The sequence below is a fragment of the Apium graveolens genome, chromosome 2, assembly GCF_009905375.1.
Source record: "Apium graveolens cultivar Ventura chromosome 2, ASM990537v1, whole genome shotgun sequence".
NCBI lineage: Eukaryota > Viridiplantae > Streptophyta > Magnoliopsida > Apiales > Apiaceae > Apium > Apium graveolens.
In genome coordinates this window covers 310,245,421-310,260,147 of record NC_133648.1, presented here as the reverse complement: position 1 = coordinate 310,260,147, position 14,727 = coordinate 310,245,421, and the positions used below count along the sequence as shown (strand labels likewise).

General features: G+C 39.5%; 1 non-coding gene across 1 annotated transcript; it reads left to right on the top strand.

Annotated features, from left to right (window-relative positions):
- Positions 1-14,215: 14,215 nt before the first annotated feature.
- On the top strand, positions 14,216-14,322 carry LOC141709723 (small nucleolar RNA R71). Its single transcript, XR_012570287.1, has one exon. It is a non-coding gene; the product is annotated as a small nucleolar RNA R71 (small nucleolar RNA).
- Positions 14,323-14,727: the final 405 nt, after the last annotated feature.

Genomic DNA, 14,727 nt, shown 5'->3' with positions numbered 1-14,727 from the left:
CAGATACGATATCATTAACCTCTTTTTGCCATTCAGGAGACGGTAGCTCCGTTGCAGACTGCCCTTGTGGATCATGGGTATCATACTCCTACTGATTGAAAATTACATCAACAAATCTCCATGAAATAAAAAAGAATCGGTCAACTAACAAGGTCAACAAATATCGGACATGAAGTCCATATCATCTGAGGCTCATATTTAAATACATACACATAAAGGGCTGAGTTCTATGGAGTCCACCTTTTTGTCGGAGTCCTCGGAGTCCATCTACCTTCTGCAAATAAAATATATTGTAAAACGTGTTATTTTGCAAAACATGTTACACAAATAGCATAACTTCAACAAAATCATTCAAATCTCATATATTTACAGTACAATATGTATGTTCTGCAATATGTTCTGCAACATGAACATTTATAGTTCTGCAAATTAAACATATTTTGTAGAATAATATATTTTTGCAATATCCTGCTTGTAAAATGTATGCAATCTACAAGATTTTTAATAGAATAGTGATGTTTGTCGAAAAATAAAATGTTTTGCAATATTTTAAGCTATATTTTACTTGCAGAACATATATGGACTCCGAGGACTCCAATTAAAGGTGGACTCCATAGAACTTTACTCTACACATAAATTGTCACCTTCATTAAGAATATATAGCTACAGTAAGAGCATCTACAATAAGGCACCATGAGAGGTGCCAATCATGTACAAAACATCATAAATAATAATTAAAAAAATCTACTTCATATATGTGTTATTTGCCACCCTTTTAAGTCGAATCGTTGACCTGCACCCTATATAAGATTTCATAGATGATTCCCAAACATATATTGAAAAAACTATTTGGATATTATATAATAGGTATGATTAATATAGACTTTTATTACAAATATTTTTGCAAATTTACTTGGCACTGGATGGGCATCTTTTTTACTCAAATTAGGAAAACACTCAAGATAGTCAAGCCACATAGGAGTGATGGTCATTAATGGTGCTCTATCCGTAGATTCTTAGTCATAAATTCATTGTTGATTAACAAAACCTCGTAGGATACTTGACAACAATTATTCCACCTTACTAGGTTTGCCAAGTAAGTACATATATATATATATACATATAGATATATGTGTATGTGTGTGGGGAGCATTTTGGTCTCACATGCTGATTTCAGCAATGCCACATCATCTTTTTGGATCCCAAGTGTGGAGGTCAGCGCTGACACATCGGCATAGTGGGTCCTAGATGTTGACTCAACTGTGCCACGCCAACATAATCTTCCCCAGCTATATATCAGCTAAATGTTGGTTCAAAAGTGTTGCACATTGCAACACTACAACGGAACTGCAACACAAGATTCATGTCTATTGTAACATCATTTTTATAGTATTGCAGTTGCTCAAAAAATTTGGGCAATTATAACAAAAAGTTATCATTGCATTATAAAAATATAGCATATAGCCATCTATGGCGTAGTGTATAATCATAAACCATCGTGCAAGTTACAACTAGAAATCCATGTACCGATTCATGCGTTGCAACTAAAATTCATGAGCCGCAGTTTTTGATCAATTGAAAAATTCATAGTAAGATGAAATTAATTTTGATTTTATGATCAACTACCCCTTCCTTAAATCCTTAATATTCTCCTTAAACAGGTATGCACCCATAAATTTTTCTGGTTCAAATTGAATGGATTTGTGACTAATATCCAAACTTTGGGAGACGATGAAGGAAAAATTATCTTGAACAAGATATACTCTATTCCCACATTTTAGAAACATTGTAAGTCTTAATCAATTACTATAAAATGGGAACAAGGGTGTTAAATGTCCGCTATTTGTAGGTATATGATAGAGCAGGAAGGTTACTTATGAAGGTAAAAAAGACGATAAACTAGTAGACCTTAAAAGATTTTGCTTGAAACTAGCAAATATATGTGCTTACTTTTGAAACAGAAGAAAGTGGCTTGGTTGTTGCAATCGAGACTAGGCCACCCAAATTTTCAATCCATGATATTGATGTCAACTTAAAGATCTATGTATTAGATGTTTAATGTCCAAATTAGCTCACAAATTATTTCCGGAACAGGAAACTTTTCACATGGAGCAGGTGTTGTAATTAGTGCATGAAGATTTATGCGGGCCAATTTCACCAACGACCATGGCTGGTAGCAAATACTTCTTACTTACCGTTAATGATTTTAGTCGTGGTATATGGACTAATATGCTTGCCAGCAAAGATGAAGCATTGGAGGCTTCCAAGAAATTCAGGTTTCAGTTTGTAAAGGAAACAAACAAGAAAATAAAGGTCTTCAGGACAGACAAAGAAGGAGAATTCATGTCGAATTAATTCAAGTTGTATTGCAAAGAAAATGGCATTGTCACGAACTTCTCATCACCTTATACTCCACAACCAAATGAATTTTTTGGCGGAGAAATTGAAATGTAGTAATTATGGCTTGAAGCTTGTTAATTAATTAAACGAGAAATATATATATAAGCTGTTATGTAGGAAAAACCTACATAACAAACCGGATAGGAAAAACCGGATATCAGTGATATTATAATTTTTGAAAACCTAGCGCATATGAAGATCCTAGATGCTTATTTTAAAAAACCTGATGATCGGAGTAAAAGAGCACTATATTCGGAACACGAACAAGGAACAAAAGCCTATAGACTTAAGACCCAGAAGATGTAGAAATTTAGGTGATCATCATAGTAATTGAAACAAATGAAACTTGGGACTAGAAAAATGATGGTACATCAACTACTAACGGAGCATGTAATGAGGCAATGAAGGTCGAAATTGATGCGTTTGAAAAGAATAAGACCCGGAAAATAGTGGAACTACCACCCAAACACAAGGCAATCGGTTTGAAGTTGGTGTACAAAATGAAACGAGTACTAATATAAATATAGTTAAATATAGAGTGAGGTTTGTCTCTAGGGGTTACATGCAAAAATAAGGAATTAACTTTTAGGAAGTCTTTGTTCTGATTACTCGATTGGAGACAGTGATGCTGTTACTTTCCTTCGCTGCTAAAAATGAATGGAAGGTTCTTCACTTGGATGTTAAATCATTATTTCTTAATGGGGAACTGCAAGAAATAATTTTTGTGTTACTTAGCTAGAAGGTTTTGTGAAAAAGGAAAATTAACACTTGGTTTATCGGATTGTGAAAGCACTATACAGATTGTGATAAACACCATGGGCGTGGTATGCTAATTAGTTGAGTAAGTATCTTGATTGAAGAACTGAGGTTTGTAAAATGTTCATATGAGCATACGGTTTATTCTATTCATTTGTCAATATTGTATACATGTACTAGATTTTTCAATGGTGAAAGGTAAATATTTTTAAAATCTTGATTTTTTCTGTAGTCTTAAATTCTTAAATTTTCAATGAACAATTTGTATATGCATCTATCACTTACAATGTTTTCGTGTAATACGCTGTCTGTCTATATGGGTCTGGTTTAGTTTGGTACCTACCAACCCTTTTTTAATGGTACTAAATTTACAATTTAATTAATATTTTATAAATTTTAAATTTTATATTATTCATAGTTTTAATAAAATTTTAATATAAGTAATAAATACTAAAATAAATTAATATATAATTATAATCATATTGTTATGGATAAAAACTTAGGTTGTAGTTATTGTTAGGGTTCGTGAGCTTGGAGGCTCGATTTGACTGCACTTGTCCTTCGTGACTCGATCTGCCTTAACAAGATACCTATGTACTTTGCTGTATGCCAAAGATCAAGTAAAAAAACGTAGTTCTGATTTATGGGGTGAGACCTCTTATATAGGCATGAGATGTCCTGAAATTAGATTAGGGTTAGGAGACTTGGTGGACAAGTCTCAGATTTAGAGTGGACTTTGGAGTCCAATAATGCATGAAATTAAATCCTTATCCTATGAGATTTCTTGGATGCATATCTTCAAGGAGTTGTGTCCTTATTTAGACTTTACTTATCTGCTAATTTTTCCCATATTAATTAATTATGAAATTAATTAATATTCAGGGTTTTTGGGCCTTCATAAATGGGCCTTGTAAGCAGCCCGAGTCAGGTGTAATTAATTATGTATTAATGGCATAATCGAGCTTTATTTTATCCCCTATCATGTGCCCCACCCCCCCCCCCAACTTGTGGGAAATCGCATTGGATTTCGCTGAAGTTAAGTTCATTTAATCCCTTTCAGGGTATCGTTTTTAACGTAAAGTATGGAGCGGCTTACACGTTTACAACCATCTTTGCCTTATTCAAGGGTTCAGGGTATTTTTTCAGGCTTCCCTATTAATTTTCTTAACTTATTCGTATTTTTTAGGAATTTTTTGGCACTTTAAAGATTTTTCCCTTATTTTCTGGGATGTTTCCTTAATTTTCAGGAATTTCCTAGAAATCTTCCTTAATTTCCAGAAAATATTTATAATTTTAAGAACTTTTTAGGAATTTTATATTTCCTTTTTTCTTTATTTTTTTAATATATAATTTCAACGAGAAATCCATTCGACCGAGATCCTGGTCGAATTATGGTCCCAAAAGCCCTGGTCGAAGTTACTTTCAGTCAGGTTGGTTCGATCAGAATCCTGACCGAATTCGGTCAGGAATAATTTAACTCTGGCCGAATTATGCTCCAGTTTTCCCTGCTCATGGAGTAATTCGACCAGGAATCCTTACCGAATTTGGTCAGGATTTAACATTGACTTTGGGCTTTCTAATCAAATTAAGGGTCTGTAATTCCTGATCGAAGGTTTATTCGACCAGTACCTTTCGATCAGGATCTTGGCATTAGTTTAGGTCAGAATTTCTTGTTTTTAACAGAATCTTGACCGGATTATTGGCCTAAAATTCCTGATCGTGGGTTATTTCGACTAGGATCATTCGACCAGAACTCCTGACCGAAATTAGGTCATGATTTTTTTGATTTTTGATTAAATTTTTACATCTTCAATCAGGCTGCGCATATGGGCTTTGTTGACGGGCTTTCCTTTTGGCCCATCTCTACCTGGGCTTTCCTTTTGGCCCATTATTTATCCGGGCATTCCTTTTGGCCCACATTTTATTCCAGAATATTCTGGAAACTATTAATATATATATATATATATATATATATATTATATTTGATTTGTCCATGAAACTTCTGGAACTTTCTTGATTTGAGGCTCAAGCCTTTGGGCTGAGCTTTTAACCGGTTATGACCGGCTGATCTACCTTTTTTACCGGCACAGTGACCCGTTGGGAGTCATATATAAGATGGGGGGAGGGAAGTGGTTTCTCACACTTTACTTTCTCATTTCTAAACTCTCCTCTCAAAATCTCTCTCCCCATCCTTAAAGCTTTTTCCGGTGAAATCAGCCTTTTCCAACCACCTACTAGAATTAACTACTTAATTAATCACTTAACTAACACTTCAATTTATCAATAATAAAACACTCATGAGATCACAACTTCATTATTACTTCCTTCTATAGCCATTATTATTACCTTTAGCATGTGTCATTGATGATATTAATCGAATATCACGAAACTGATAAAAACCAACTTTCATTGTACTAATACCATTCTACCAAACATCCATAATTAAGATAGAAGTTGAATAGTCATCAATTATGTTGAGTTCCTATATGTCTACAGAAATTGACAACACAACGATTTAAGCACAAGTTATTCCTTTTGATTACATAGGGCAAATAAAACTGTTAGAATTACCCACTAATCATGCACAACGTACATGAACCTATGCTAGCATGGCAAGTTCTAAATCTCAAGATCCACCGTCGCTTCACAAGAGATTAACACCCTATCTTATATGTTCGCGACGCACATAAGACGAATACACACAACCAATACTAGATATCATGCAATCATCACACACTAAAGTATTAAACGATTAACTAAAGAATTCCAAAATAAATCTGTTGTAACCCCATGATCACGATTAGCCCATAATAGAACTTATCGTCATCATGGGTTCATATGAAATCATGATAAACAAACACAAGAAAATAATAATTAAACTAATTATATTAAAACAGAGTACGTCACAAGAGTAAATAAGTTCAAAGCAAGAAAACTAGCATCCAACGTTACAACGAAACAAGAATCACAAGAAGATATGCTTCCTCTTCGTTGCGGTGTGCTAAATCGGTCTTCTTCCTTATCTCCTTCGCTTCTTGCGTAAAAACACAATCTTCTTTTAATCCACCCTTGTGAAAATGTCTCAAATCTACTTATATAATAGTCCCATAAAACTCAGATTACATAGAAGTGGAAACCAAACAGAAGTAGAAGTCCTAAAATAATTTGTCTTTTTTCCCGACCCTGCGCGGCCGCTCAGCATAGCTGAGCGGGCGCTCAGCTTCCTGCGCGGCCGCTCAGCAATGCTGAGCGGGCGCTCAGACCTCTACTGGAAAAAATCTGATTTTGCTCCGTTTCTTCGCCGTAATCTGCCCGTTTCTTTCCTCTCGCAATGGTGAACACATGCCAAGGCTTATTCTTGATGATTCCTCCCCCGAAATGCAACTAAAACCCTGAAATGCATAAACACTAGAAAAATGCATCAAATACACAAAATACTTGATTTCAAGACACCAATTTAAACCATTTTAAAACGTTCTAAGTGGTATAAAATGCCACTTATCACACCCCCAAACTTAAATCGATGCTTGCCCTCAAGCGTCACAGACTCAAAAACAAATAAAAACATGCATGAATGCAATCTATATGAAAATGCAGCGATCCCCCTTACTACAATTAACCAACCAATTTGCCACATCTCAACGAATGCAGTTAGACAACTAAAGATCAATAAACTCATGCAAACGGACATACAACCAGAAACGTAGTGTGTGCAAATGCTTAACAGATATGCTTCGGAACTAGACCAATTACTATGACTAGACTATCCTCAAGGCAATCCTACGATTATACAAAGAATAAAAAATTCTAGGCACAAAGTGATATACAACACTACAAGAACTCTGGAGCTTATTACGGAATCGTGCTTTTTATTTACAACTCAAATGCTTATTTGACCGTGCAATGAGTGAGGTCCACAAAAGACTTATACAATGGTATCCATGTAACGAGCGTTAGGTTAGCGGATCCCAGACTCTAAAAGCCTTAGGTCACTAGGCACAAAGTCCCCTAAGAACTTAATAACTCGAATACCAAATAGCACACTCTTGATCAATTATGCATAAACTAAATTTTTTTTTTTTAATAACTTCTGAGCAAGTGCGTTTCGCTCCATCTTGCTCAACCCTAGACTACTCGCACCATATGCGAGCCGGCTACTAGCCATTTGACGCCTAGCCACAACAAGCAACAACTTCCATATTTTTTTTCTCCAAATTTTTTTTTTCTTTTTCATGCCTTTATCACTAAGAACCTATAATCGAATTCTAAGCATAATAAGTAGATTGACCTTGAAAACAACCAAATCATAACAACAATCTAGCCCTTACGCATTCTCTAAGACTTAGTGGACTTACAATTGTTTCTAGCATGCATATCAACCTACACGACTTAATATCACTTTAATGCTATCACTACACTCGCATCAATATCACAATTCAGTCGATAAATCATTACAAAAGGGATCATGGTAAATGCATGAGCGACATGACATTCATAACAAAAAAAAACTATATGGAATAAATTATGCAACTATATGGACTAAACTATCATGAATATGTAACTATATGACACACACACAATATTCCTTAACTACCACCCCCAAACTAAAAATCTTCACTGTCCTCAGTGAAAGTAGTAGAAAGGAACACAGGGTATACCTACTCGGAGTCATCATCATCATCACCCTCAGTGGGTGGAGTATCAGGCGGCGGGTATGCAGAGTCCTCACCAAAAACTGGCCACTGGATATCAGCTCCAAGGCCTCGAAAAGCAGTCCCTAACGCAAGGGTGAGCTCCTGAGCAAACCTGCTTTGCGTCTCATACATGGCATCCATCCGCCGTGAAAGCCTCCTATCTGGGCATCAACCATCCCAGCACCCTCCTGAGCTCTCGAAGAACCAGCCTCATCACGCCCTGGCCTAGCCATAGTAGCACCTCGTGCTGGACGCCCTCCTGGAAGACGATAACCCAGCCCATGCTCCTCAGGCTCACCACCGGTCCACTCATGCATCCCATTCAGAGTGCCAGAATCAATCGGAGCTACTGGCAACTGCAACTGCTCATGAGCCGGCCAGTTCACTCCCACTGCTCGGCATAGCTTCGTAACCCTAGATGCATAAGGGATGTTCATATGTTTCGCTCCCCTCAAAAACTTCAGAATTCCTTGGTAGATAAACTCACCAAGGTCCACATAGTATTCCTCATTCAGAATTCCCCACAACAACTGTGCTCTCTCAACTGTGACCTCGTGTGCATGCGAAGAAGGCAAAATATTAGCATAAATAAATGCATTCCATGCACGGACATACCTGGTCATGGCGATCGCCGGAAAGTGACGATACTCATTAGTGCTGGTCCTGCAGGTCCAAACTGTGCCCGGTCGACAGAGAGTCGCACAAATCAAATCCAAGTCAAAATCCTCAGCAGTCTTTTCATTCCAGTTCTCCTCCTCGGGCTTCCTCTCTCGCTGTCCAATCACACGGCGAATCGCCGCAGGATGATATTCAACCGTCAGCCCACGGACCACGGAAAACCCATTCTTTTCAGCCTTCGCATTTGCGTAGAACTCACGAACAACGCTCATCGGTACCGCTTCGGGTGACTCACAAAAAGCTATTCACCCCTTCTCTGCAATCATGGGCAACAACTCACCTTCCCTCCCTAATGGTAAAAACCCCCTCTCCTTCAGAATCGGCTTCCCCAACAGCCTAGTGTACTCCTCCTCCGCGGCTCTGTCAGTTAACCGAGACCTTGCAGCAGTACCCCTCGATGAATCAGCAGTAGGAACTGTGCTGCTGCTGTCAATAGTGCGTGGTCTCTTGGGTGTCATTGATTCGTGAATAAAAGTGTGTAAGAACTGATTTTTGATGTTTGTGAGAGGGTTTAAGTGTAGGAAGTTTTGTGGGAGATAGGTAGGATAGGTGTATGTATATATAGGGTGTGGATTAGATTAGGGTTTGGGAATTAAGGGGTAAAATGATGGGGTAGTGGGAACAAATCGTGGGTTTATGGGCTAAAACTGTTTTTGTGTTTTTTTTTTTCTGAACTGTAAAAAAAATTCTGGTACTCGACCCCTGAGCGGTCGCTCAGCAAAACTGAGCGGGCGCTCAGCTTGCTGCGCGGTCGCTCAGCAAATCTGAGCGGGCGCTCAGCTTGCTGCGCAGTCGCTCAGCAAAGCTGAGCGGGCGCTCAGGGGGTCACTGGAAAAAAAAAATTTAGCCCCTGTTTTCTAATTTTTTTGTGTTTTTGGATAGGTTATTAACTTCTAAGGGTTCTTGTAACAACAATTCATGGGTTGCCTCCCACGCAGCGCTTCTTTTTCGTCATTAGCTTGACGTTTCGTACCCTTCTCAAGTAGTCAACAAAATGGCACTAACCACTTCTCGGTTTGCCCTGTCCCTATAGTAGTGCTTCAACCACTGACCGTTAACCTTGAATGCTTGGTCCGGATCATTCTCAAAAATTTCCACCGCTCCATGTGGAAACACAGTTTTGACAATAAAAGGTCCAGACCACCTTGATTTCAACTTCCCAGGAAAAAGTCGGAGCCGAGAGTTGAATAAAAGAACTTGTTGCACTGGCACAAATAACTTAAGATGTAGCTTCCTATCGTGCCACCTCTTCACCTTTTCCTTATACATTTTGTTATTCTCGTACGCTTGAAGTCGAAATTCATCAAGTTCATTAAGCTGAAGCATTCTTTTCTTACCAGCTGCATCTAAATCCAGGTTTAACTTCTTCAATGCCCAGTAGGCCTTATGCTCAAGCTCCGCAGGTAGATGACATCCCTTACCGTACACCAACTGAAACGGTGACATCCCAAGTGGAGTTTTGTATGCTGTTCTGTAAGCCCAAACAGCTTCATCGAGCTTTAAAGACCAATCCTTCCTTGACGGACAAACAACCTTCTCTAGAATGCGCTTTATCTCTCTGTTAGACACTTCCGCTTGACCATTTGTTTGCGAATGATAGGCAGTAGCTACTTGATGATTCACATTATAACGCTGCATCATAGAAGTGAACTTACGGTTGCAAAAATGCGATCCTTCATCACTTATGATTACCCGAGGTGTTCCAAACCTTGTGAAAATTTGCTTATGAAGAAAATTTAGCACTGCCTTTGCATCATTTGTCAGTAAAGCTTTAACTTCGACCCATTTTGAGACATAATCGACTGCCAGGAAGATGTACTGATTATTGCAAGACGAGATAAAAGGCCCCATGAAATCGATTCCCCACACATTAAAGACCTCGACTTCAAGCATCACATTTAATGGCATCTCATCCTTCCTTGACAAATTTCCCACTCTTTGGCAACGATCACACCTTAAAACAAACGGATGAGCATCCTTGAACAAAGTAGGCCAGAAAAAACCTGCTTGCAGAATACGAGCTGCCGTCTTCTCACCACCATAGTGTCCACCATAAACCGTGGAATGGCAGTCTCGTAATATCCCCTCCGTCTCACAGAACGAGATACATCTCCTGATGACCTGGTCAGCTCCCTGTCTAAACAAATATGGTTCATCCCACATATACCACTTCACCTCATGCATAAACTTCTTCTTTTGAGCGGATGTCAAATTAGGAGGCATTATATTGCTGACGAGATAGTTTACAATATCTGCAAACCATGGTTCTTCCTCCTGAATTGCAAACAACTGCTCATCCGGAAAAGATTCATTGATTAACGTCCTATCCTGTGAAGTAGAATCGGGATTCTCCAATCTAGAGAGATGGTCAGCTACTTGATTCTCAGTACCTTTTCTATCTTTGATCTCTAACTCAAATTCCTGAAGTAAAAGCACCCAACGAATGAGTCTCGGCTTCGAATCCTTCTTGGAAACTAGATAGCGAATAGTTGTATGATCAGTGAATACTGTTACTTTTGTACCAAGGAGATACGATCGAAATTTCTCAAAACCAAAGACTATAGCCAAAAGCTCCTTCTCAGTAGTGGTGTAGTTCAATTGGGCACCATTTAAAGTCTTACTCGCATAGTAGACCACATGGAAGAGGTTTTTCTTGCGCTGTCCCAGAACTGCACCTACCGCATAATCACTCGCATCACACATCATCTCAAACGGTTCTGTCCAATTTGGTGCTGTAATAACTGGTGCAGTGATCAAACTCTTCTTGAGAGTCTCGAATGCTGCCAAACATTCATCATCAAATTTGAAAGGCACATCTTTCTCAAGCAAATTGCACAACGGCTTAGATATCTTTGAAAAGTCCTTGATGAATCGCCGATAAAAACCCGCATGACCAAGAAAACTACGGATTCCTTTCACAGAATTAGGTGGGGGAAGATTTTCAATGACTCCCACCTTGGCCTTGTCCACCTCCAGACCCTTGCTAGAGACCTTATGCCCAAGGATAATTCCTTCACGCACCATAAAATGACATTTCTCCCAATTGAGCACCAAATTAGTTTCCACGCATCTTTTGAGTACGGCGTGCAGATTATTCAAACATTCATCATATGAGTGTCCAAAGACGGAGAAGTCATCCATGAACACTTCGATGTTATTTCCAATCATGTCAGAGAATATAGCCATCATACATCTCTGAAAAGTGGTCGGGGCGCCACATAACCCAAACGAAACTCTGTGAAAAGCAAACGTGCCAAATGGACAAGTGAAGGTAGTCTTTTCCTGATCCTCTGGTGCAATACAAATCTGATTATACCCGGAATAACCATCCAGAAGACAAAAATACTCATGACCCGCCAATCTGTCAAGCATCTGATAAATGAATGGAAGAGGGAAGTGATCCTTCCTTGTGGTTTTGTTCAATTTTCTATAATCCATGCATACTCTCCATCCTGTAACTGTTCGAGTAGGGATGAGCTCATTCTTTTCATTTGCGACCACATTGTACGGGGCTCACCCACGAGCTATCAGAAATAGGATAAATGATGCCTGCATCCAGCCATTTCAGAATTTCTTTCTTCACCACTTCCTTCATGATGGGATTCAGTCTTCACTGTTGTTCCACAGTTGGCTTACTACCTTCCTCTAGCAGAATTTTATGCATACAATATGAAGGACTTATCCCCTTGATGTCTGCTATGGTCCATCCTATAGCTGATTTGGATTCTCTCAAAATCCTTAAGAGCTTGTCTTCCTCACTACCTGAAAGGTCAGATGAAATAATAACAGGTAACGTAGATGAATCACCTAAAAAAGCATACCTCAAGTGTTCAGGTAATGGCTTGAGCTCCAAGGTAGGTGCTTCCTCTATTGATGGTTTGAGCTTCCCTTCAGCATTCTTAAGGTCAGAAGTACCAAAAGATTCAAATGGTATGTCCAGCTTTCGCTTCTAGGGAGAAGCGTTCAGATATTGTAATTGCTCGTTGCCATCTTCATCATCGCTGTCAAAATCCCCCACTAAGGCCTTTTCCAATGCATCAGACATTAGCATGCGATCGAGTTCCGAAGTAACCGCAGAATCAATCACATCCAATTTTAAGCACTCCTCATCTTCTGTAGGGAATTTCATTGCCTTGAATACGTTGAAGGTCACATCCTGATCTTGGACCCGCATAGTAAGTTCACCTTTTTGCACATCTATCAAGGTACGGCCAGTAGCTAAGAAAGGCCTTCCCAAGATTATGGGAATCTTCTTATCTTCCTCAAAATCCAGAATAACAAAATCTAAAGGAAAGAAGAGCTTATCCACCTTGACGAGCACATCCTCAACTATGCCCCTTGGGTAAGTAATGGAATGGTCAGCCAATTGTAGCGACATGTATGTGGGTTTTGGATCAGGCAGATCCAACTTTTTAAAGATCGACAACGGCATCAGATTAATGCTTGCTCCCAAATCACAAAGGCACTTGTCAAAAGTCAGATTGCCAATGGTGCAAGGAATGGTGAAGCTTCCTGGATCTTTCAGTTTTGGTGGTAACTTTTGCTGCAGAACAGCGCTGCATTCTTCCGTGAGAGCAACGGTTTCAAGGTCATCCAGTTTCATCTTCCTTGAAAGAATAGTCTTCATAAACTTCGCATAACTAGGCATTTGTTCCAGAGCCTCAGCGAAAGGTATATTGATGTGAAGTTTCTTAAACACCTCCAGAAACTTCCCGAACTGTCTATCCAGCTTTTGTTGCTGCAATCTCTTAGGAAAAGGTGGTGGAGGATAGAGCTGTTTCTCCCCTGTATTAGCCTCAGGCAGAGTGTGTTCAACAGTAGTCTTCCTTGGTTCCGCCGCTTTCTCCTTTTGCTTAGATTTTTTATCTCTAATTTCAGCTTCTACTTCTTTTGCCTTTTCAGTATCAGCCACTTTTCCAGACCTTAAGGTAATAGCCTTGACTTTCTCTTTAGCTTCCTTCCTGCCTGGTACTTCCGTGTCACTGGGAAGAGTGCCAGGTTGACGATTGAGCACTGCATTGGCTAATTGACCGATTTGATTTTCCAAGGTCTTGATAGAAACCGCCTGACTCTTGCACAACAGCTTAAGTTCCTCAAAATCGGCACTAGTAGGTGCAGCTGTACTTCCCTGTTGAGGATATGATTGCCTTGTAGCATACTGCTGTGGTTGCTAGAATCCAGGTGGGTTAAACTGTTTACTCACTCCTTGCTGATATGGTGGCTGAATAGCATTCTGATTATTCCCCCAGCTGAAATTTGGATGGTTTCTGTTGTTAGGATGATAGGTCGCTGGCACAGGCTGCTGTTGTCGCTGATAATTATTCACGTATTGAACAGATTCATTGACAAGAGAACACTGATCCGTAGCATGAGAACCTGCACAAAGCTCACAAACCATAGCTATTTGATTAACTCCATATGTAGCCAGAGAATCAACCTTCATTGATAGCGCTTGGAGCTGGGCTGCAATAGCGGTGGCTGCATCAACTTCCAGAATACCTACTACCTTGCCTAACGTCAACCTCTGAGTTGGGTTTTGATGCTCATTTGCAGCCATCGTCTCTGTAAGATTATATGCCTCAGTATAGCTTTTAGCCCATAAGGCGCCTCCAGCTGCTGCATCGAGCATGGGCCGAGATTGGGCCCCCAAACCATTATAGAAACCAGTGATCACCATCCAATCCGGCATTCCATGATGTGGACATTTTCTCCACATTTCCTTGTAGCGTTCCCAAGCCTCGCACATAGATTCTGTAGGTTGCTGCGCAAACTGAGTAAGAGCACTCCTCATAGCAGCAGTCTTTGCCATCGGATAAAACTTCACCAGAAACTTTTGCACAAGATCTTGCCACGTAGTGATGGACCCAGCTGGTTCAGAATGTAACCAGTCTTTAGCCTTGTCCCTCAGTGAGAATGGGAAAAGCCTCAACTTGATAGCCTCATCAGTCACGCCATTATACTTAAAAGTGCTGCAGATCTCGACAAAATTCCTTATGTGCATGTTGGGGTCTTCAGTTGCCGCTCCTCCAAAAGAAACAGAATTCTCCACCATCTGAATAGTGCCCGGCTTGATTTCAAAGGGGTTAGCTTGAATAACCGGATGAAGGATGCTTGACTGAATGTCATCAATTTTAGGCCGAGAAAAATCCATAAGAGCTGGATCAGCTTGAACAATACGATCTCCCATGTTTACTGGTTC